At 43.1% G+C, this 21,236-nt stretch overlaps 1 long non-coding RNA gene across 4 annotated transcripts in view; it reads left to right on the top strand.

The window, feature by feature from the left end:
- LOC123381807 overlaps nucleotides 1-21,236 on the top strand; it is a 466,019-nt gene that overhangs the window by 267,254 nt on the left and 177,529 nt on the right. Inside the window, exon 5 of one of the 4 annotated variants that reach the window (XR_006589254.1) lies at nucleotides 7,065-7,880. The exons of the other annotated variants lie outside the window; for them this stretch is intronic. This is a non-coding gene — a long non-coding RNA (uncharacterized LOC123381807). Of the gene's footprint in view, nucleotides 1-7,064; nucleotides 7,881-21,236 lie in introns of those variants that run through there. 4 annotated transcript variants of the gene reach the window in all.

Genomic DNA, 21,236 nt, shown 5'->3' with positions numbered 1-21,236 from the left:
TTCCTAGTGGCCCTCCTCCAAGACAGGCAGCTACTTCAGTTTTTTTTCCAATGTGATCCCATGCATCTTTGTTGAACGTGTACTCTGTACCAGCTGTAGGATAAACAAAACAGACAAAAACAAAGGTTCCTGTTCCTGTAGATCTTCTATTCTAGTAGAGGGACAAAGACCGTAAGTGATGAATGTGTGGTAGATAATTAAATAACATAAGTTATATGCCCCTGATTCTTTTTTTAAATATTTTTTAGTTAATTTTTTGAGAGAGAGGTGGGGAAAGAGCAGGAGAGGGGTGATAGAGAGGGAGAGCAAGAATCCCAAGCAGGCTCCGCATTGTCAGTGCAGAACCCGATGTGGGGCTTGAATCCGCAAACCATGAGATCACCACCTGAGCCGAAATCAAGAGTTGGACCCTTAACCGACTGAGCCACCCAGGCACCCCTATGTGGAGTTGATTCTTGCACAACACAGTTTTGAACTGCATGGAACCGCTTACATGCACATTTTTTTTTTTTTTTGATAAATACAGCACAGTACTATAAATGTATTTTCTCTTACAATTTTCTTGATAACCTTTTCTCTAGCTTACTTTATTATAAGAATACGGTGTATAATACATATAACCTACAAAGCATGTGTTAGTTGACTGTATGTTATTAGTAAGGCCTCCTGTCAACAATAGGCTGTTCGTAGTTAAGTTTTGAGGGAGTCTACCATGCAGGGTGTTGGTGCCCCTAACCCCTGTGTTGTTTCCAGGCTCAATTGCAGTATGTTAGAAGATGATAAACTATGGGGAAAAAATATATGTGTATATATACAGACAGAGGCAGAGAGAGAGAACAAAGGAAGAGAAATGACAGAGAATAGGGTTAAAGTTTTATAAAGGGTGGCTACCATAAGCCTCATTGAGAAGGTGATATTTAAACAAAGAATCAAAGAAGTTAATAGAATTAACCAAATGGCATATCTAGGGGAAGTGTGTTCCATGCAAAGGGTAGAACCATTTCAAAGGGCCTAACTCAGTGTGGCTGGCAGATCCAGGATGCAGCAGGGAAGACAGTGGGGTAGGAATCCTGTGGAAGACAGGAGTAACAGTAAAAAAGTCAGAGCGGAATGGAGGGCAAGATCAGAGAGTCTTACAGATCCATGTAAGGACTTCATCTTTCACCAAGAGTGATATGGGAAGCCATTCCCAAGATCATGAGCTGTCAGCAAAAGGTAGAACATCACTGAGAGAGAACATTCTACAATAGTAGTTCTCAACTGGGGATGATTTTACCCCTGAGGGAGCAGTTGGCAATGTCTGGGGACATTTGTGGTTGTTACAACTGAGGCAAGTATGCTATTAGCATCTAGTGGATAGAGGTCAGGGATGCTTTTAAATTTCCTACAACGCACAGGACAGCCCTCCTCAGAGAACCATTACCTGCTACAAATAAATGTCAGTAGCCAAAGCTGAAAAACCCTACTCTAGAAGGAAGTCTAGATTCAGATGGCTGGCAGTCTATGTGTTCTTTGAATAAAATGTACCAACACTTGGGGCTCCTGGGTGGCTCAGTGGGTTAAGCATCTGACTTCGACTCAGGTCACTATCTCATGTGAATTGAAGTCCTGTGTCAGGCTCTGTGCTGAGAGCTCAGAGCCTGGAGCCTGCCTCAGATTCTGCATCTCCCTCTCTTCTGGACCCTCCCCTACTCATGCTCTGTCTCTCTCTGTCTCAAAAATAAATAAACATTAAAAACAAAAAATGCACCAACATTTTTAAGAGAACCTAGCAAGGCCAACATATGCATTAAACACAGTAGGAATAGTTCCTAGGGTCCATGACAATTTTTTAGGGCTACTAAAACTTTTACTGTTTTTATATCAAAAGAAAGAATATATACTTGATCCTGAGTTATAGTCATCTTTATACCAATGCAATCATAAAATATACTGTTTTATTTAGTTATTTATTTATTTAGTTAGTTATTTTTAATAAATAAAAAAGGAAGGGACCCATGAAGGTATATGTGCCTAGGGCACCAGAAGTCATGCTGGCCTCCCCTGATATTACACTTGGGACAACTGTGCCTTCTTGAGTCTTCCACCCCCTAGCTGTGTTCCTAGGCCTAAAGAATTCAGTTCTGTCCTCTAATGCTTCCTGTCCAGGTGTGTAAAGTTATAAACACAACTTACTACCAAGTTCAGGCAGATGACAGACATTTTGTTGGAATCAAGAAGAACACGATCAGAGCTAGAAGGATCTTTAGAGCTCCTCTGGTCTGGCCACCTCATTTTCCAAGATATGGAAATCAAGGCCCAGGCAGGGGAAGTGAACAGACCACATCACACACCTAATTTGTACCAGAGTCAGAACTTGGGGGATTAAGGTTCACTTTACCAGCTTTCATTTGGTTTATACCAGTTTCCTCAGAATGAAGTTGATGTTACCCGATGGGAAAACAAAACAAACAAACAAACAAACAAAAAGCAATGCTGAATGTCATGCTTTGTTATTTCTTATCACTGCTCAGTTTTCAAAGCTCTGTAATATGCTAGTTTGTTTGATCCTCCAACAACTCTATGAGAAGGGTTGGAGAGAAGACAACTCATATCTTGCCTGTTTCTGAGATGCACAAACTGAGATTTGGGGAGTCCTCGTGATTTCTCCTGCATTACAGAGCTAATAAGGGGTGGAGTACAGACTTGAATTCCAAGCCATTGACATTTCTTTCAGGACTACCTTCCAAGCCATCACCTTTTATTAGTCTTGATAGGTCACATGGTGCCTACATCAGACTCTGTGTTTAATAAATGCTTGTTAAGTGACTAGTTGAACTGTCCTGTTCCATAGATTAAATCATGCTCCCAGAAAAACAACAAATCATGTGGTCAGTGCCTGACACATAGTCATATGATGTTGGCCTTATTCATGGAAGTGTCAGCAAAGAATGGGGGATTGGGAGGCATAATTTTAGTTCACGTTTGTTTTTTTAAAAATCCCAGCATGCCTTAGTTTTTTTTCCCCCTGGGCCATTTTCATAAGTATAAGAAAATAAGTACAAGTTTAAAGAAATAAAAATGATAAGATGTCAAAACTCCAAATTGTCTAGGAACTACTAATTGAGAGAGCCAAATAAATCATATTACTCTAGTGATTTGCTTGTCTTCTTGCCTGATATTACTCTCATCCTCTGGGCTGGGGCCATTTAACCCTATACCCATGCTCCAACCTACTCCACACTTAGGAACGAGTCAGTGCCTGGCCTATAGAGATTGGAAAGGTTCTAGATCAGCAGCTCAGGGCCTCAGCACCAAATCAGTCAGCCAAGTCTGTTGGGCCAAGTCTAACCTGGTTCTACACACTGGGACCAGGATGCCTGGATGGCCTGGGTCTATGCCCCAGACATATGGGGAAACTGGGTCTTTGTCTTCTTCATTCTTGCATTCATCACAAACTTAGAATGAACATCTACCATTTGTCTGCATGTGTTCTTACAATTATTAACAAATGTACGTCTAGCACCTACTCTTTGCTAGGCATTGTGTCTGGTGCTGAGAAACAGAATAAAAGACTCAGCCTAGCTCTCTGAAAAGTCCTAGTCTAGAACAATGTGTAGGATGTATCCCTGTAAGTAAATTGTAAGCTGCAAAATAACGTGATTGGACATACAAACCGAGCAGGGACAAAGCGCTCTGAGGACAGACAGTGGGGAATGACTGATTCTGTTTACAGCATAATGGGGTGGTTAGATAAGGCTTTGCAAAAAAGTGCAGAAAAAAAAAAAAAAAAAAGAAAATGTCACAAGAGGACACTTCAGGGATGATGTTAGTTAAAGGACATTCCAGGTCGAGGGAACAGCAAGAGCAAAGCCAGGCACGTATGAGGGGCCATGTCACTTCTGAGAGACGTAGAGATATCCCAATGATGATAAACCCCAGTGCTGAGTGCTTCTGATGGCCCAGGCAATGGGTTGAGTATTTTGCACAGAGGATTTTATCGAGTGTTCCCTTCATTTCTGAGATTTACCTATTTCATAGATGTCATACCTTGCACTTCCAAAAAGGTGCTTGCCATCACGAGGAAGTGATGACCTAAGCAGTGCATAGCCATTGTGATGGACCAGTAAGTAGCAGGGCAGTGTGATGTGTCCATCTACAAAAATCCTATTCTTAGACTTATGCTGTGCTGCTTTCCTGTTTTACTGATGAAGAGAGGGGGGCCTGGGGAGATGGATTCCTTTGCTGAGGATTACACAGCTGTGGTAAGCTGAATCTGAAAGTAGGCCTGGGTCCATGTGCTTTCCACTACCTAAACTGTCATTCTGTGCAGGGATTTATTACAGACATTTCAGTGTAGAGACAGAAACAATACCAACCCCCCTCTCAAGTTAGTGACAAGAATCCAGCTACTCAGCCTGAAAAGGAGTGTTACCTTTATGATGCAAAACAGATAATATCAATGCAAATTGGCCCTGTGTCCTTTGCATCTTGAAAGGGAAGACTACCCAGCTAGAGTAGTTTCAGGGAAAAAGGAAAAGGAAAGACAGATAATGGGCTGATGGAAGAGAGATTTGGAAGTCCTTTGGGAAGGAAAAGGAAAAGGAAAGACAATGGATTTCAAATGGAAGCATTTGGGAGTTGGGGGCAGACAGGTAGGAGCAAGGAATATACAAGATGCAAGAAATAAAGAGGACAGTGAAGGCTGCTCTTGTCTGGAGAAGCAAACAGAACACACATCAGTAAAGACGGCTTTGTCTGAAATCCACAGAGGAGTAATGGGAAGGGGAATTGTGAGAAATTAATGGAGGAAGAAGCAAAGAGTGGAGACTAGGAGTCCCGCTGGTGAAGAAGCACACATCCCAGTAGAAGGAGAAAGGCATGTCTGAGGAAGTTACAGCCTGAGAGACAAAGGAGTCACACAAAAAGGAAAAAGCTAAGAGGCTTAGAAAGGAAGTCTTGGAGGAGGTAAATAAAATCACACAAACAGAGAGAAAGCACAACTCAGAGTGGGAGACATACACGACAAAGAGAAAACAGAGCTTGTGGGCTCTGAGTGAAGAACAAGTAGAGATCATTTGAGCAAGAAGGCAATGTGGATTCATGAAAGGAGAGAGGGTCCATAGCTAACATTTATTGATCATCTGTAATGTACCCAGTGTTTTACATATGGTCTATCACTTAGTTCTCCTGTTGTCAGCACGTTTAGTCATATATTCCAGATCCCGCAGCGATCATGTGTCTTGACTAAGGTCACTCTTTCAGTCATACTAGAGCTAGGACAGAATTGAGGGTGTGCCTACGTCGAGACAGTGCTTTCCCCATATTTCAACCTGTCTCCACGAGGTCTGATGGCTTATACACTGGTCACTAGAGAAGAGCAATGGAAGATTGGAAATTCTATTTAACATACTCTTTGATGCCAGAATACCACCAATGGTGGGGCACCTGGTAGCTCTGTTGGTTCAATGTCCTGCTCTTGATTTCAGCTCAGATCTTGGTCTTAAATCGTGAGATTAGAGCCTGGGGTTGGGCTCCCTGCTGGGCTTGAAGCCTGCTGGGGATTCTCTCTCTCTCACCCTCTGCCCCTTCCCCACTCGTGGTCTCTCTTTCTCTCTCTCTCTCTTTCTCTTTCTCTCTCTTAAAAAAAAAAGAATACAACTAATGGTAATATTATGTCAAGTGTTTTGCATAGCCCTTGGAATACAGACATCACTCTGTAAGTGTTGGTTCCCATGATTTTATTTAGTCAGAAATCAGACCTGGAAAATTGATGTGATTTTTGTGTGAGGAAGAATAGATACTTTAAAGGTTAAAGGGAGAAAATGCTGCAATTTCTGATAATTTGGCTACTGAGAGCTGGTCATAAGCATCTCTTCCTAATTGCATGTTTGGTGACATCGTGTTGGAATCGTGAAATTAGCCATGGTAGAAATATTTACACCACAGAAACCAGCCCAACAGTCAAGACTTTCTGTTTCCCTCCCCTGCCCTGGAGAGCTGGTTGTTAAACATTCACCAGCACACCAATAAATATTCCCCATGTGGGTGGGAAGCTGCATGATCTCAGTTATATAATAGGAAAGGACAAACATAATGTTTTTTAATGAGTTTGCCTTTCCCTAAAACACACACACACACACACACACACACACACACACACACACACACATTTGTAGAAGCAAAATGAATTTTTTGAAACAGTAAAACAGATTTATTTGGAAGAAGATTTCAACTGTCTAAAGGAAGAGGAAGGCATTGGGAAATGGAGAAGTATGACCTATGAAGCTACATGTTTAAAATTGGAATTGAACAACAGATCCTCAGACACATATGTTAAAATTCTGAAGTGTAATAGTGATATTTATGAGGGTAGCTTCTGGAGTAAATGCCTCAGGATTTAAATTCTGGCTTTGCCACTTACTAGCTGTGGAATCTTAGGCCAGTTAATGAACTTCTCTGTTGCCATTTCATCGGTAAAATGAGGATAATCACAATGCTCCTCTGAGGGAGTCCATGAAGCAATGCAAGTCAAGCTATTTACATAGTGCCTGGGACACAGAAATCACTCACTAAATGCTGGCTCTAGGACTGTTCTAAACCACAAACTGGGCCAGGTAAATAGGTACAATGTATGTGCAAGCAAGAATAGCTGTGGTAAGAGAGGAAACAGTGCTCCTTCTTCCGATCATTCTAGGGTAATAGCTAAATTAATCTTTCAAATGCTGGAATATTTGACCATAACATCAAGGAGAGGCTTAAACTCCTCTTAGAGCTGGAGAGGAATGAAAATGCGTTAAGAAGTTCTTAGTTTCTTTCCTATGGCATCTAGTGGATGGTTTCTATCACTACTTCTCAAATCTGCTTATTATCAGAGTCACCAGGTAGCTTTAAATATATATACTTCCTATTTCTAACACAGAAAAGTCTTGTTCAGGTCCTTAGGAGTTGAGGTCATGAATCTTTCTCTTTTCTAAAGCACCCTCTCCCTAGGAGATTTTGGTGATCAGCCACGTTTGGTGACCACTGAACTATATGTCATCTCTGTATCTATAAACCAAAGCTAAGGTGTTTTTTATCTCCAGCGGCCAGCCCAGCTCCACCCTGGATGTTTCTCTTGCACCAGCCCCTGCACCAGCATTTCAGGCCACTGACAATCGAGGTGAGAACTGTTGGGGAAGTCACAGCTTGCAGGGAAGATCATCCCAATTCTGGTTAGGTCTGGTTCCCATGAGAATGATGGCTTGTGCTGAATCCACATCTGTCTGCCTTCCCTTTGAAGTCCATTTGTCACGGTAGCTGTATCTCTCAGGGTCAAATAGATCCTGTGCAAAATATTAAGTCATCACACAGCCTGGCATCTTGGGAGGGCCTAGGAGATACCCATGGGAGACTTTAGGCCAGAAATCCTACTGGGGTTCAGTGTAGTGACAAACTCTGGGAACTATTCAGGTCGGAGAAGGCTTGTCCCAAGAAAGAGAGTTTTAGCTGGACCTTGAAGGATAGAAAGGTTTTGAGGAGATGGAAATTGAGGTTGGGAACTAGGGAACCTCCAAATTGTAGGAAGGGATGATGAGGGACCATAAGGCAAGCTGAGGGCCAAACACGACCTAGCACGCCACCCCCTCCAAAGGGGAGATATGTCTAATATTCCTCAGGAACTCCTGGCTGCCCAAGAACAAAGGAAAGGACAGAAAACAGATGGTGAAACTGTTAAAGAGTCTTCATCAGTTTACAAATATCTTAGTACAATTACAAAAAAAAGGGCGGAGGGGGCAATCTTACCAATAGCCTAAAGTCCAGGAACCCTCTACTGTCTTAATGTTAATGCTTTGCTAGAGGGAAAGACAACCTTAGCTTGACAATATCTAGTCCTCTAGTAATCTGTGAGTCTTTAGCATATGGAAAATCCCTTTAAGAAACTTCCTCTTAACTTTACCTCCCCCACTCCATAGTATATAACCACTCTTCACAACCCCAGTGCAGCTCTTTCTGCCCATGGGTCCTGTCCCTGTGCTTTAATAAAATCACCTTTTTGCACCAAAGACATCCTTAAGAATTCTTTCTTGCCCATCAGCTCTGAACCCCACCATCACCCCAAAACCCCATCAGCATGATGGGAGGATTTTAAGCCCATGAGAGCCAAAGGGGTGCCTGGTAGTCATTGAGTGGGGCTCTAGTATTTATATAGCCTCTATGATACGCCCCATTCTACTCTTACCTTACTCCATTACCACCCTGACCTGAGAATGTAAGCAACCTTATCCTCACCTTAGGAACAAACTGAGGTTAAGGAAGGCCATGTGACTGTCTTGAAGCTACCTGTGCAGAAAGTGGTAAAAAGAAGGATTCAGACCCAGTTTGGCCTGTCTCCAAGTCTCAGGAACCTTGAGGCATAGGACTAAACCCCAGACAAATAAAAGAAAGGTGACAGCAGTTTTATGCAAAGAAACTAAGAGATTATGTAGATAGAAAAAAGGAGGGAAAATAAAAACAGATACACGCATCCCCGCACACATGTATACACACACACACACACACATGAATGTATACCAGTACTTATTACAGTCTGAGAAACCTCTCCACTGTCCTATGGCTAATATATTCTGGTCCAGGTTTAGGGGATCTAGGAGAGAATGACTTGTCAGCTCATAGGAAGTGAATGATAGCATGGGAATTACCAATAATCCTACTCTCCTCTTTCCAACCCTCCAAGGGACTAAGAGTCCTGTTTTGCTTTTGTTTTCTTTTTCAGAATGGTTTCTTTCCTTGCATAACCACTGACCTAGATAGTGTCTCTCTTCCCTCTGGTGTTTGGCCAAACGCAACTGGAGACATGACGAGACTGAGCCTTTGCCAGGGGATACAGAAATAATAAAAACAAAGCCGTGCATGTTAGGCGTTTACATTCAGAAGGGCCTCCTGTCTCTTCCACTTGGGGCTTTTGCTCAAATTAAATTACCTTCTGCCTGTTGTCACCACAGTTCTATATATATCTAGTGCTTGAGCTATTGAGACGAATGAGCAGAGCCCACATTGTTGGGTCAGACCACAGGAGACACTGCTGCTGCTTTCTCCCAAAAAGAACAGATTGTTCTGTGGCCCTGAAGGTCCCATTCTATGCTTTATGAGATGGAGATAAAAGGGGCCCAGGTTCCCAGGTCTCCTGATCTTTCAGTCCTTCTGTCACAAGATCAGGAATCAGGATCCTCTTTGACATTCAGCAAAGCTGATGAGGGTATGGCCTCCGTGCTCCAGCTGACTGGCCTTTGGCTCCCCTCTTCCTTCCATCCATCCACCACTTGATCCTCTGATCTTGTCCCTTCCTGGAGAAAAGAGCTTCACCGTTTCCCAATACCTTAAACAATTTCAGTGTCCTTCCAGATCTGGTCCCCTGCTATTTTTCCAGCCCTTTATATCCTTTATGTCCCCATCCTATTGATGGGGTATTGAACTGGGAAACAAAGGCAGAAGGAAATAGCAGATAAAAATTAAATTTCCTTATAACCTGCAGCCCATTGACAAATACTTGAAGCAGGAAGAATGTTATATTCAATATATTCAATATAATATTCTTCCTGCAACTCCCTACTGTCTTAACAGTTTGCTGGAGGGAGAAACAACCTTAGCTTGACAATAGCTAGGCCTCCGGATCGTCTTTGTTAGCATATGAAAGTCCTTTTGGAGACTTCCCCTTGCCTTTACCTCCTCCTGACTCCCATGTGAATAATCAGTCACTCCTCACAATCTTTCCCTGTGCTTTAGTAAAATCAACTTTTCTGGGCGCCTGAGTCGGTTAAGCGTCTGACTTCAGCTCAGGTCATGATCTCATGGTTCGTGGGTTTGAGCCCCACGTCAGGCTCTGTGCTGACAGCTCAGAGTCTGAAGCCTGCTTCAGGTGTTCTGTCTCCCTCTCCCTCTGCCCCTCCCCCATTTGTGCTCACCTTGCGCAAGCGCGCATGCTCTCTCCCTCTCTCTCAAGAGTAAACATTAAAAAAAGAAAGAAATAAAAATAAAATAAAATCATCTCTTCTCATTGGCTCTGGACGCCCACCACCACTCCAAAACCATGTCAGGTATCACTTATTGAGAGCTTAGTATGTGACAGTGTGCCAATCGCTCTCTATTAATTATGTCTCTTTATTTTACACCATTCTGATTCTCTGAGGCAAGTATCTGCACTATCCTCATTTTACCAGGCAGGATGATGAAACCTAGGAACAGAGGAGTTAAGTAACCTGCCCTGGGTCACACAGCTTATATATAGTACATCTGGCATTTAGGTCTGTCTGTCACCCAACTCCATACCCTTAATCACTGGTCTTTGCCTCCAGTGTATCATGCTACAGTGGGGCCAAAGTTCATATGTCTTTCTCTCTTTCAACTCAGTCAACAACTCTGATAGATTAAGAACAATGTTTTCCTTCTTTTCTCCCCATTGATTGTACTCCTGGCAGGAACAAAGACCTGGCAGACATTACAGAAAATGTTTTCCAGATTGAACTCTATTCTGTCTCCTTGTGGTAGAGGCATGGCAAGAAGTAGAACCTAGCTCCAAAGTACTTGAAATCACGCTTCTGTGACCTCTGGGCTTGCAATGATCTAGGGCTCAGTTGTCTGCTGCTCTGTGCCTTGTGTTGCTATCTGTATAATGGGATGGATAAATGAGTGCATTCACATCACACACATTGAAGAATGCTGGCCATGGAGGAAGCTGTCCCCATAGGTAAGCCCCAGTTAGCAATTGGCTGCCTGGTCAGCCATGGCATCACGTGTGCACTCTTAGGGAAGGGTCCATTCCACTGCCCTTTCCCATATACTATGCTTGACTTTGACCTTCCTGAGCGAGGAGGGCATGCTTTGTTTTGTTTCGTTTTGTTTTTAATATCACTCCCCTTCAGAGCCTGGCAGATAGCATGAGCTCAGTCAACGTTTTTAAATGAGTTGGCAAGGGATTTTGGTATTAACGTCTATTCTCCCTTCTGGGCTATGGCGGGCGGGGGGCGGGGGCAGGGAGGCTACCAGATAGGGATTCTCAGTTGCTTCCTCCAGTTTCCATGCCTGTAAGAACTCCAGTCTACTGCTTCTGGATGCCCCATTGAACATCTGCTCAGAAGCTGGTTACAGAAGCTGACCACACATGAACCATGTAGGAAGTACGTGCCCGGCACCATGCTGAGTGTCTTACATGCGTTGCCCCATTTCTTGTAAACACATGACATTAAACACCCTAGTATACTGGAGAGGAACGGGTGAGCAGCACAGACAAACTACATTACTGTGGAGGTCATAGAGGAAGGAACCTCTGTGTGCGTTCCTTAAGCATTTCCTACCTCCCAAACAGCTCAGTCAGTGACTTGTAGAGGGGGGAACAGCCAAGTTGGAAAAATAAGAGACTGCAGGAAACTTCTCCAAGAATGGTGTCCCTACCCCAGGACAATGGTTTTTTGCTCCCAGCTGGCCAAGAGCTCCTGATGAGCAAAGGGGGGGAGTCTGACTCCAACTCCCCTTCTGGACAAGGCTCCATTTCACCTCCCCACACCTGCGAAGCAACAAGTATCAGAGTTTTTCCACATCACAGGTGAAAAATACTAGTCCAACAATGATGCAGAGGAAGGCTGACTTGGGCTCCATTTAAATCTTTCTATCCCTGCCCCTGTCAATGGAGCTGTCAAACCATGAAATGAGACACTCTGGAGAATAATCAGCCCCATCCCTGGAGTTGCATGTATAAGCGGAACAGTTATGTGTAAGAGATATTGGAGGGAAGGGTTTGGAATCAGGCACACGTGGATTCCAGTCTTACGTCTCACCAGCTGTGATATACTGGCTAAGTGGTTGGGAAGAAGCCGTTCAACCTCCCTGATGGTCATTCTCCTCCTCTGCCCAATGGTGATGATGACAGCCACCTCTCAGGGCTTCTGGGGACATTAAATGGAGTGACGGCTGTAAAACACCCAGCATTACTGCCTGGAATATGGTAACAGCCCAAAGACTACCTTATTTAGTATACATGAAATTCATAGTTATTTATGTTTTTCATTAGTATCATTTTAATTCTTACTGTTTTAAGGTTGTGGAAGGAATTCCTACATTGAATAGAGTGTTGAACAAAAGTTTCTAAAATGACCACACACACACACACACACACACACACACACACACCACAAGAGTCAGCAGAAATGCTCCAGCTATTCTCCCACATGTTTCCCCACCCACTTCCTTCCACCTCTGCCCAGTTCTTTTCTTATCAGTCGTAGTGGTTTTCATATCATTTTGCTACTGCTAACTACCACCTCGACTCCGGTGTCTGCCTCATACACAGGCAGCATTCTGCAGTGGACCAGGCAGATGTGATTCCAATCTAGATCATGCCTCTTTCTGTCCCTGTGACATTACACAGAGCAGGAGATGTGTAGACAGACACAAGGGAGCCCAGGCCTAAGCCTGCCATGTGAACACACTCTGTTGTACAGAGTCCTTTGGAAGATTTCTTTTTCTGGTGTTCCCCCTTATGTCCCTATTGCTCAAGTAGTATCTCCTTGAGGGCAGGAGGTAGTGGTCTCTTCTCTCTGTACCTTTTCACCATCTGGTAGGAAACTGTGCACTCAGTGAATATTCTCTGGTCGCTGGCTCTACAGCTGCTAATATCTAAGTGATTGATTTTAGTCAACTGCAGTGTCTCCTTCGGGGAAGTAAAACTGCCATGTCATGAATCTTTGACTCTCTGGCTTAGAAATAGGGGAAGGAGAAATTATATAACCCTGTTATGCAACTGACAACAGTTTTACCACCAGTGACACATTCCCCTTACTCAGTGACTCCTCCACCCCAGATGTTGTGACATTCCAGAATGTCTTGTTTCTTGAAATGGAGGGTGGGGTCACCCCCAATTCTCAGCTTTTAAAACGAAACAAATCACAAGTCACAGTTTCTCAGATCTGATCTATAACGTCCCCATAGTCACACAGCCTGGTTGCAGCAACACCAGGATGAGAATTGGGGCCCTATAAGTCCCAGACACTGCAATCCAGTGGGCCTGATGCTAGGGAATTATCTGGGCTTTCATTCTCATGGTATCTTCCCCATCTCTTAACAAAAGTACACAAAAAGAATCAGTATTTTTTAAATATTTATTTTGATAGAGAGCATGAGGGGCACAGAGAAAAAAGAGAGAGGGAGACAGAGAGAGAGAGAGAGAGAGAGAGAGAGAGAGAGAGAGAGAGAGAGAGAGACTCCCAAGCAGGTTCCACACTGTTAGCAGGGCTCAATCTCATAAATCGTGAGATCATGACCTGATCTGGTATCAAGAGCCAGACACTTAACTGACTGAGCCACCCAGGCACCTGAAGAATTAGTATTTTTGAGTGATTGTTGGGTGGCTTGCCCTTTGTTTGTGTTAACTTGTTTAATACATTATCCTTAACTGAAAGATGAACAAACTGAGAAACAGTCCGATAGATGACTTTGCCAGGGTCAACTGATGTCAATTAATGATTGGCATCTACCCAATTAACTATTTCTACTATATTCTTTTCCACCCCTCTGTGCTATAGCCATGCCCTTGTATTAATATTTCATGTGTGTGCTATTTCTTTTATTTTAAAAACATCTCTTTATTCATTTTTGAGAGAGAGAGAGAGAGCGTGAGCTGGGGAGGAGCAGAGAGAGGGGAGACACAGAATGTGAAGGAGGCTCCAGGCTCTGAGCTGTCAGCACAGAGCTCAACGTGGGGCTCAAACTCATGAGCCATGAGATCATGACCAAAGCCGAAGTCGGGCTCCCAACTAACTGAGCCCCCAGGTGCCCCTATTTCTTTTCTCAAGAGTTCCTTTTCCTCAGCCTCCACTATGATCCACCTGCAGAGCTAGTCTTTTAAAATGTCTAGGTCAAGGGGCGCCTGGGTGGCTCAGTCGGTTAAGCGGCCGACTTAGGCTCAGGTCATGATCTCGCGGTCTGTGAGTTCGAGCCCCGCGTCAGGCTCTGTGCTGACAGCTCAGAGCCTGGAGCCTGTTTCAGATTCTGTGTCTCCCTCTCTCTGACCCTCCCCCATTCATTCTCTGTCTCTCTCTGTCTCAAAAATAAATAAACATTAAAAAAAAATTTTTTTTAAATGTCTAGGTCAAATAGCACCTCCTCTGTAAAGCCTTCCGTGATTGCTTCTAAGCAGAACAAGCCACCCCCCCCCGCCATGTTGGCATAAGAGTGTGTGTGTGTGTGTGTGTGTGTGTGTGTGTTAATTATTTGTTGGCACATCTCGCTAACCAACTTGAATCTTAACCCCACAACTTCGGGAACATGTCTTGTTTATCTGCCACCTCACGTGCCTTGCAGTGTGCCACCGTAGGGTAGCTTCTCCGTAAATAACAGATGGAAGGATTAATAAAATAAGGACAACTTTCAAGGAGATAAAGGAAAGTGAGAGCTTTACTCTAGCTAATGAAACTGCCAACAAATCCGAGAGGTAGGTAGGTCTCAGTATACTCATTTTACAGCTGAGGTGAACAAGACAGGTTCTCTAAGCCTTGGCATCAGAAAACAGATCTGATTCCCGAGGTCGCATTCTTCCCAATATGTTAGAAGAAGAAAAGGCACATTCTTTGGGGAATGCAATAGGCATTGTCACGTGCAGAAGCAGGTAATGGAGTTCACAGATAAGAAGGGAAGGGAAAGAGTAAAGGGAGAAAGAAATTCAAAAACTGAGAAGGCAGGATACTGGCAGTTCACGACAGAGTGGGAGACAGGACTTCCCCGGGCAAGCACCGACTTTGTGCCCAGTAAGAAGGTGCGAAGGAAGGAAGATCGAAGTGACATTTAGACAGATGAGAATGGCACCAGAACTGAACACCAGATAATTGGACAAGTTTCTTTTCAAAACTGTTCTGGGAACCAGAAAAGGGCAAAGACAGGGGCCTGCAGCAGGCAAAGGAGGAAGAATGATTTAGAGGAAGATGCCACAGCTTGGGAAAGCGGCGGCTTGACCTCGCCGCTTGAGAAGGGAAAGTGCCTGGAAGGTCTGGCAGCCTGGCCACTGAGTGCATCTTTGGTGGCTGTTTGCGGTGGCATATGGCTGTGGGGTGATAGCAGCCCCACGGTGATAGAAGGATAGAAGGGATAGTGGTGGATGGCATTTTAAGAAAGAGAGCAGGAAGGAATGAGTAACCAGAGGTCTCTGCTATTATCAAGCGCCAATTATGAAATTTACACAGAGTGTTTACTCTTAACTGGCAAGAATTCACAGATGGTGGAAAACACCAGGGGTCAGACCGTGCCTCCATAGCTAACTGTTTGGGAGCTTGTGAGATATCACTTTACATGTCAAGTGCGGCAAAGGGGAAGGATAATAGCAAGCATTGTAGTGCAAGGAGGTGCTTGGATTTAGACAAACTGCAGTTTTCTCCTTAAGGTAATTCAAAGTAGCCAAGTAACATGTTGCTAAAATATAGAAGAGTCTTATAAAACTGACACATGTGTTAATTTTGCAGCTTTTTAAATGAGTGGGAAAGCTGGGAGGTATTCTTCGTTTATACAATTGAACCATACAATTTGGAAGAGAAACCCTCCCTTCAAGGACTTTTCAATCCAGTGTGATACTAACTTTTCTGATTCACATACCACTTGCATGAACGTTCTTGAATCCTCTGTTCCATTTGATTCATGCAAGTGATTCCTATCTGTCAAAGTGCCTGTATAAACCATGCACCCCATGGACAAAGAGACACCAAGGAACAAAGAGATCAAGAAGCTGTTTGTTAAACAGATAGTGGTGAGGACAGTGCACCATCCAGTTGTCCTAACCCCTTCTTCCATAGTCTTTCACCTGCCACTCAAGTGAGTTGATAGCTGAGCCTTTACCAGAAATGAGGGCGAATGGGAGAAATTATAAATGCATGGATAAACCCTGAATTTACTATTGAGTTTCCCATTTTCATACAATATCACAAGTTTTAAGATGCTAGAACCACATGTTAAGGGTGATGGAACATCTGTATGATGGAGTTATGCCTGGAATCATAGATAGAGTGGCCATAAAGGACATTTACTCCAACCCCTGCATTTTAGAGATAAGGAAATAGTCCTGGAGAAGTGAACATACTAGAATGTCAGAGAGCTGGCCTGACCCTCAGCAGCCATTTGGTCCATTGCTTTCCAATAGGCAAACTTTCTCATGCAATATCAATTTTTTTCCACATCTGCGTACCTCTTGCATTATTCATTTTGTTTTCTGTTTTTGTTCTTGATTTTTTCCTAAAAAGGCTCGTATTATAAACTTAAAAATATTTTTAAGGGATCATATTCCTTACTATTCACACAACCTATCATAAGTAGGAAAAAATAACATGAGAATATATAGATAATCATTAAAGGTAGCATACTCACGTGTTAACTGCATAAAATCATCTCAATTACCAACATACCACACTTTGGAAAATGCTGACACAGCCCCAGTGTCTCATTTCATAGACGAGAGACTTGAATCCAGGTCAAAGCTCTCACCCACACTAGGGCTGCCTCTGCTTACTTACCTAATCTCAGCAGCAAATATTCTAATAACTGAGAAGGGTGCTCCCTGCTCTTTGGGGTTAGTTCCCAGACCTGAACGAGACATTGCAACTATGGCCAATCCAGCCAAAGATGATGTGTGTAAAGGATACACAGCTCTAGCCAGAGAGTTGCTCTCTGCCATGAATTTCAAAAGTGCTCTTTGCAGTTGGAAAGTTTCTACAGCAAATACCTCCCCACTGGGGAGCAGTACACCCCACCAGAGGATTCAGGATCTCAGCCTTAAAGGACAAAATCTACTGAATATCAACCTTAAGTGCTCACTGCCCCACTTGCCTCCCAACAATATTGAAAAAGAGGTTCCTGGGAAGACTGACAATGACTCAGCTAGCCTTTGCGTTGGAGATCCTGGTGTTTCCTAGAGAAAACTCTTTTTGGAATCTTGATTGTCAAAGGCAAGCTGAGTGGTCAGTTTGTGAAAGTACAGCAGGCAGGTTTTATTTTTATTTATTTTGCAATAAAAATCAGACAACCAGAATTGGCAGCAGATGGCTCAGAGAGCCCAGAGCAGACCATGACATGTTTCTGGTATAAGCTTATGCCGGGTCTCAGCTATTCTAGAGCGTGAAGAAGGAAAATCAGAACCACACTAGGAGGAACTAGGAGAAGTGGGCAAGAGCCTAGGTCACAAGATCTAAATGGATATTGTAAGCTGAGAATCAACTAGGCCACCATTAGCATCCCATCGGGTCTGACCTGGGAGGATGAGGGGAATAACCATACAGTGTGAAAGAAAGAAACTGTCTGACCAGTAGGGAGTGTCTTATTTCCCTTGATAAGAAGGATCACATATTCCATCCCGTTGACCTTGCCTTGGCTGTTATGAATAGTAGCAATAAATCTCAAGGACAAAACCAGTAACCATATTAAATGTGGGGTATTATCCTCCATTTTCTATTATGACTGTCATTCTCAGATCTGTCTGTGCCTTAAAATCACTTGGGCAACCTTTCAAAATACAGATTCCTTAAGCCCCATCTCTGATACTAAATCAGAATTTGCAACAATAAAGATCATAAACACATCTAGAAAAATGGATGGAAATAGATAATTAACGTCCTCAAGTGATTCTTAAGCCAAGCGCTTTTTAAAAAGCCGGAGGTGGTAAACTTCATCATCTTGATACACTGTTTCCATTTTTAATAGTTCTATTAAAACTATCTCAATTGTAAGCTGCCTAAAGTCCTTGGTGGAAATAGATTGAGTACAAATGAAGGGTGAGGGAAGGTGCTAGAAGAACATAGAACAGATAGAGAGAGTGACCTAGAGACACAAGAAAACATGGTAGGTTTAGTAGCTTAATCTAACTTTGGGATCTTGGAACAGAGAAGAGAGACTTCTGTTACCCTTCTAAGAAATGAAGTCAGAGACAGTTTCTCTGGGGATTTTGTGAGAAGTTCAGAGCGTCTAAAACTTTTTCACATCCTTTTTTTAAAAACTCCTTATTTCCATATAGTGCCTCCCAGAAAATCCCTTTAACAGTAAGTGCTCATTCTTTCTTTGTGTGGAGGTGAGAAGACCAACAAGAATCTAAAGGGAAAGATAAGATAGAATCCCCTGAAGAAGATGGGCTTTGCAACCGCATCTCACAGGGCCCCCAGGGAAATAGAGGAGCGAGGTTCTTGGGGGCAGTGGATAAGATCCAGGCTAGGTTTTTTTAGGTCAGTCATGTTGCTTGGCTCATGGGAAACGGGGTGTCATTAGTGTGAGACACGAGCTCAAATTGGCAACTGACTGGTTTTGATTTAATTACATAGTGAGTTAGTTTCTTAAGAGCATACAACACAATCCTTTCTCCTAAACGTGGGTTTAATTTTCAACAAAACACTTCTCGCATAAACAACATGTCGTTTCCAAACCGTTATTGCCATTCCCAGAACTGCTTGCAGCCTTTCAGAAACCCATTATTTTATAATTATAATCAAGACTATTAGGACAGGACAATTTGTGCCAAAAAACACATTTACACTCAGAATTGTCACTTAGCACTGTCACAGGGAGGTATCATCTCTATTTCTGCAGAGATCAAGGCGAGGAGCAGACACTGCCTTTTAAACTTTCCATTTCTAGATGGCACGGGGGTTACTGACCTTGTCTACATTATCCTTCAGTCCTTCTCCCCATGGTAAAGTAGCCAGGGCACCATGGCAGTTGTTACATGGCGGAAGGAATGTAGCCCTGGGAATCAGGCCAGCTTGGGTTCACACGCTATCCACCCCACCTTCCAACTGGACAATTCACATTTGCCCCTCAGTTTCTTAATCCGAGAAATGGCAAAACTTGGTAGTTTAGCTACCAAGTACTTGCCCAGTAGGGTCCTTTTAACAATTAAGTGAATTAATACACTGATTAGAACAGTCTCAGGCACAGGCCGAGGGGAAGAAAAAAGCAAATGTCAGTTATTATTAATACTATAAACGGTGTGACCTTGGATAAGTGGCTCATCCTCTCTGAGCATCCATTTTAGCAACGAGGAGAGAAGTACCTAACTCACAGGGGATCAGTAGCAATCAGAAGAGAATGCATGGTGCTCAGTGTATTTGGTTGCTTTTGACCAACTACTTATTCCACAGGGTTTCACTTTGAATTAGAAAGCTTGGGGATCTCCTTAAGAGTGTGTGATTTTATTCCAACCAGCCGGAAGGTCCTTAGCTTTTGGAACTTCCCCCCATAACCTCTGTTAAATCACCAGTCCGTGATTCCATTCAGGAAGTCAGACTGACTAAGAAATGATACAGCTACTTAAGGCTGTTGTTTTCAGGAAAATCATCATCTACTGGGCTCGATTTGTCCATTGTTAAACAGCTTTAATCATGCATATCTTTGATTCACTTTTTCCCAGGCTCATATGGCTGTGGTATTAATATCCAAAAGTAGCAATAGTAATAATTCCCTTTGGTTAATATCAGTCAAAATTATGATGGTGAGATAGGAAGTTTTATGCTTTTTTTTTTTTTTTTTTTTTTTTGAGAGGACCGTGCTCTGGTACAGAACAGTATTAAATAGACCTTGCTATGAAGTGGACGTGGCCTTACATCCTAACCACAGAACTCGCATTTGTTAGCAGGTGACACATTAGAGAATATCTTTTTTTTTTTTTTTTAATTTTTTTTTCAACGTTTATTTATTTTTGGGACAGAGAGAGACAGAGCATGAACGGGGTGGGGCAGAGAGAGAGGGAGACACAGAATCGGAAATAGGCTCCAGGCTCTGAGCCATCAGCCCAGAGCCCGACGCGGGGCTCGAACTCACGGACCGCGATCGTGACCTGGCTGAAGTCGGACGCTTAACCGACTGCGCCACCCAGGCGCCCCTAGAGAATATCTTTAAGTGTCAGTCTTCTCATCTGTAAATTTGAAATAACTAGTATCTTCTTAATTCATTGATGTGACAAAGCAAATGAGTTAGTACATACAAAGCCTTTGCATGAAATGATTGGTTAGTTAAATCATTTTAACTCATAGCCTGGGTGGCTCAGTCACTCAAGCGTCCGACTTCAGCTCAGGTCATGATCTCGTGGTTTGTGGGTTCAAGCCCTGTGTCTGGCTCTGTGCGGACAGCTCAGAGCCTGGAGCCTGCTTCAGATTCTGTGTCTCCCCCTGTCTCTGTCCCTCCCATGCTCATGCTCTGTCTCTCTCTGTTTCTCAATAATAAATAAATGTTAAAAAAATATTTTAAAAATAAAGGTAACATTATTATTGTCAGCATTATCATTATAGCCCCATGAGGGGCTATAAGAAGGTACTGTTACTCCTATTTTATGTATTGACATCTGCCAAGAAGGTACTGTTACTCCTATTTTATGTATTGACATCTGAGCCTCCAAGGCGCTTGAATGGCGTTCCCATGGTCATATAACAAGTAAATAGAGCACCTAGACCAGATCTCACTTTCTACCCTCCCAGGTGGTTCGCTGTCTGCTACAGCAGGATTCTGCTGCATTAAAAATAAACAGAATATGGCTTTTGCCCCTTTGTAAATTCTGGCAGCAGCATCTGGTAATTCAATGTGTTTCAGAGCTAGGGCTCTTCCTGTGTTCTCTTTCCATTCTCCCTCCCCGAGATTCAATTTCTTGAGTAAGACTCCTGCCTTAGAGAACTTCAGGATGCCAGGTTTCTATGTCAACTTCATGTGAGGCTTGGGATATTACCTATTCTTCAGGTGGACCCTTCAAGTGGGTAAATTTAGGGTTGTGCTGTGTCTCCCTTTCACTCTCTCTTTTATCTTTATAATAGCCCTGTAGCACAGGAGAAACTTACTTACCCTTGCCACTCAAGAAAAGGAATGAGAATCAGCATAAGAAACTGGTTCCAAATTATACCGCGAGGGGCACCTGGGTGGCTCAGTTGGTTAAGCAACCAACTTCAGCTCAAGTCATGATCTCATAGTTCATGAGTTCGAGCCCCATGTCAGGGCTCCGTGCTGACAGCTTCAGAGTCTGGAGCCTGCTTTGGATTCTGTGTCTCCCTCTCTCTCTTTGCCCCTCCTCTGCTCAGCTCATGCTCTGTCTCTTTCTCTCTCAAAAATAAATAAACATTTAAAAAATTAAAAGCAAATAAATTAAACTAAAAATTTCAAAAAAAAATTATACTGTGAAAGTGTGGCAGAACCAGGATCCAAACCCGAGTGCACCATACACATCTACTGGGCTAACAGCTCCATAAACAGGTCCACATAGAATTTTGTTTTTATCT

This window comes from Felis catus, chromosome D4 (assembly GCF_018350175.1).
Source record: "Felis catus isolate Fca126 chromosome D4, F.catus_Fca126_mat1.0, whole genome shotgun sequence".
NCBI classification, from domain to species: Eukaryota; Metazoa; Chordata; class Mammalia; order Carnivora; family Felidae; genus Felis; species Felis catus.
This window is presented reverse-complemented; position numbering and strand designations above follow the sequence as displayed.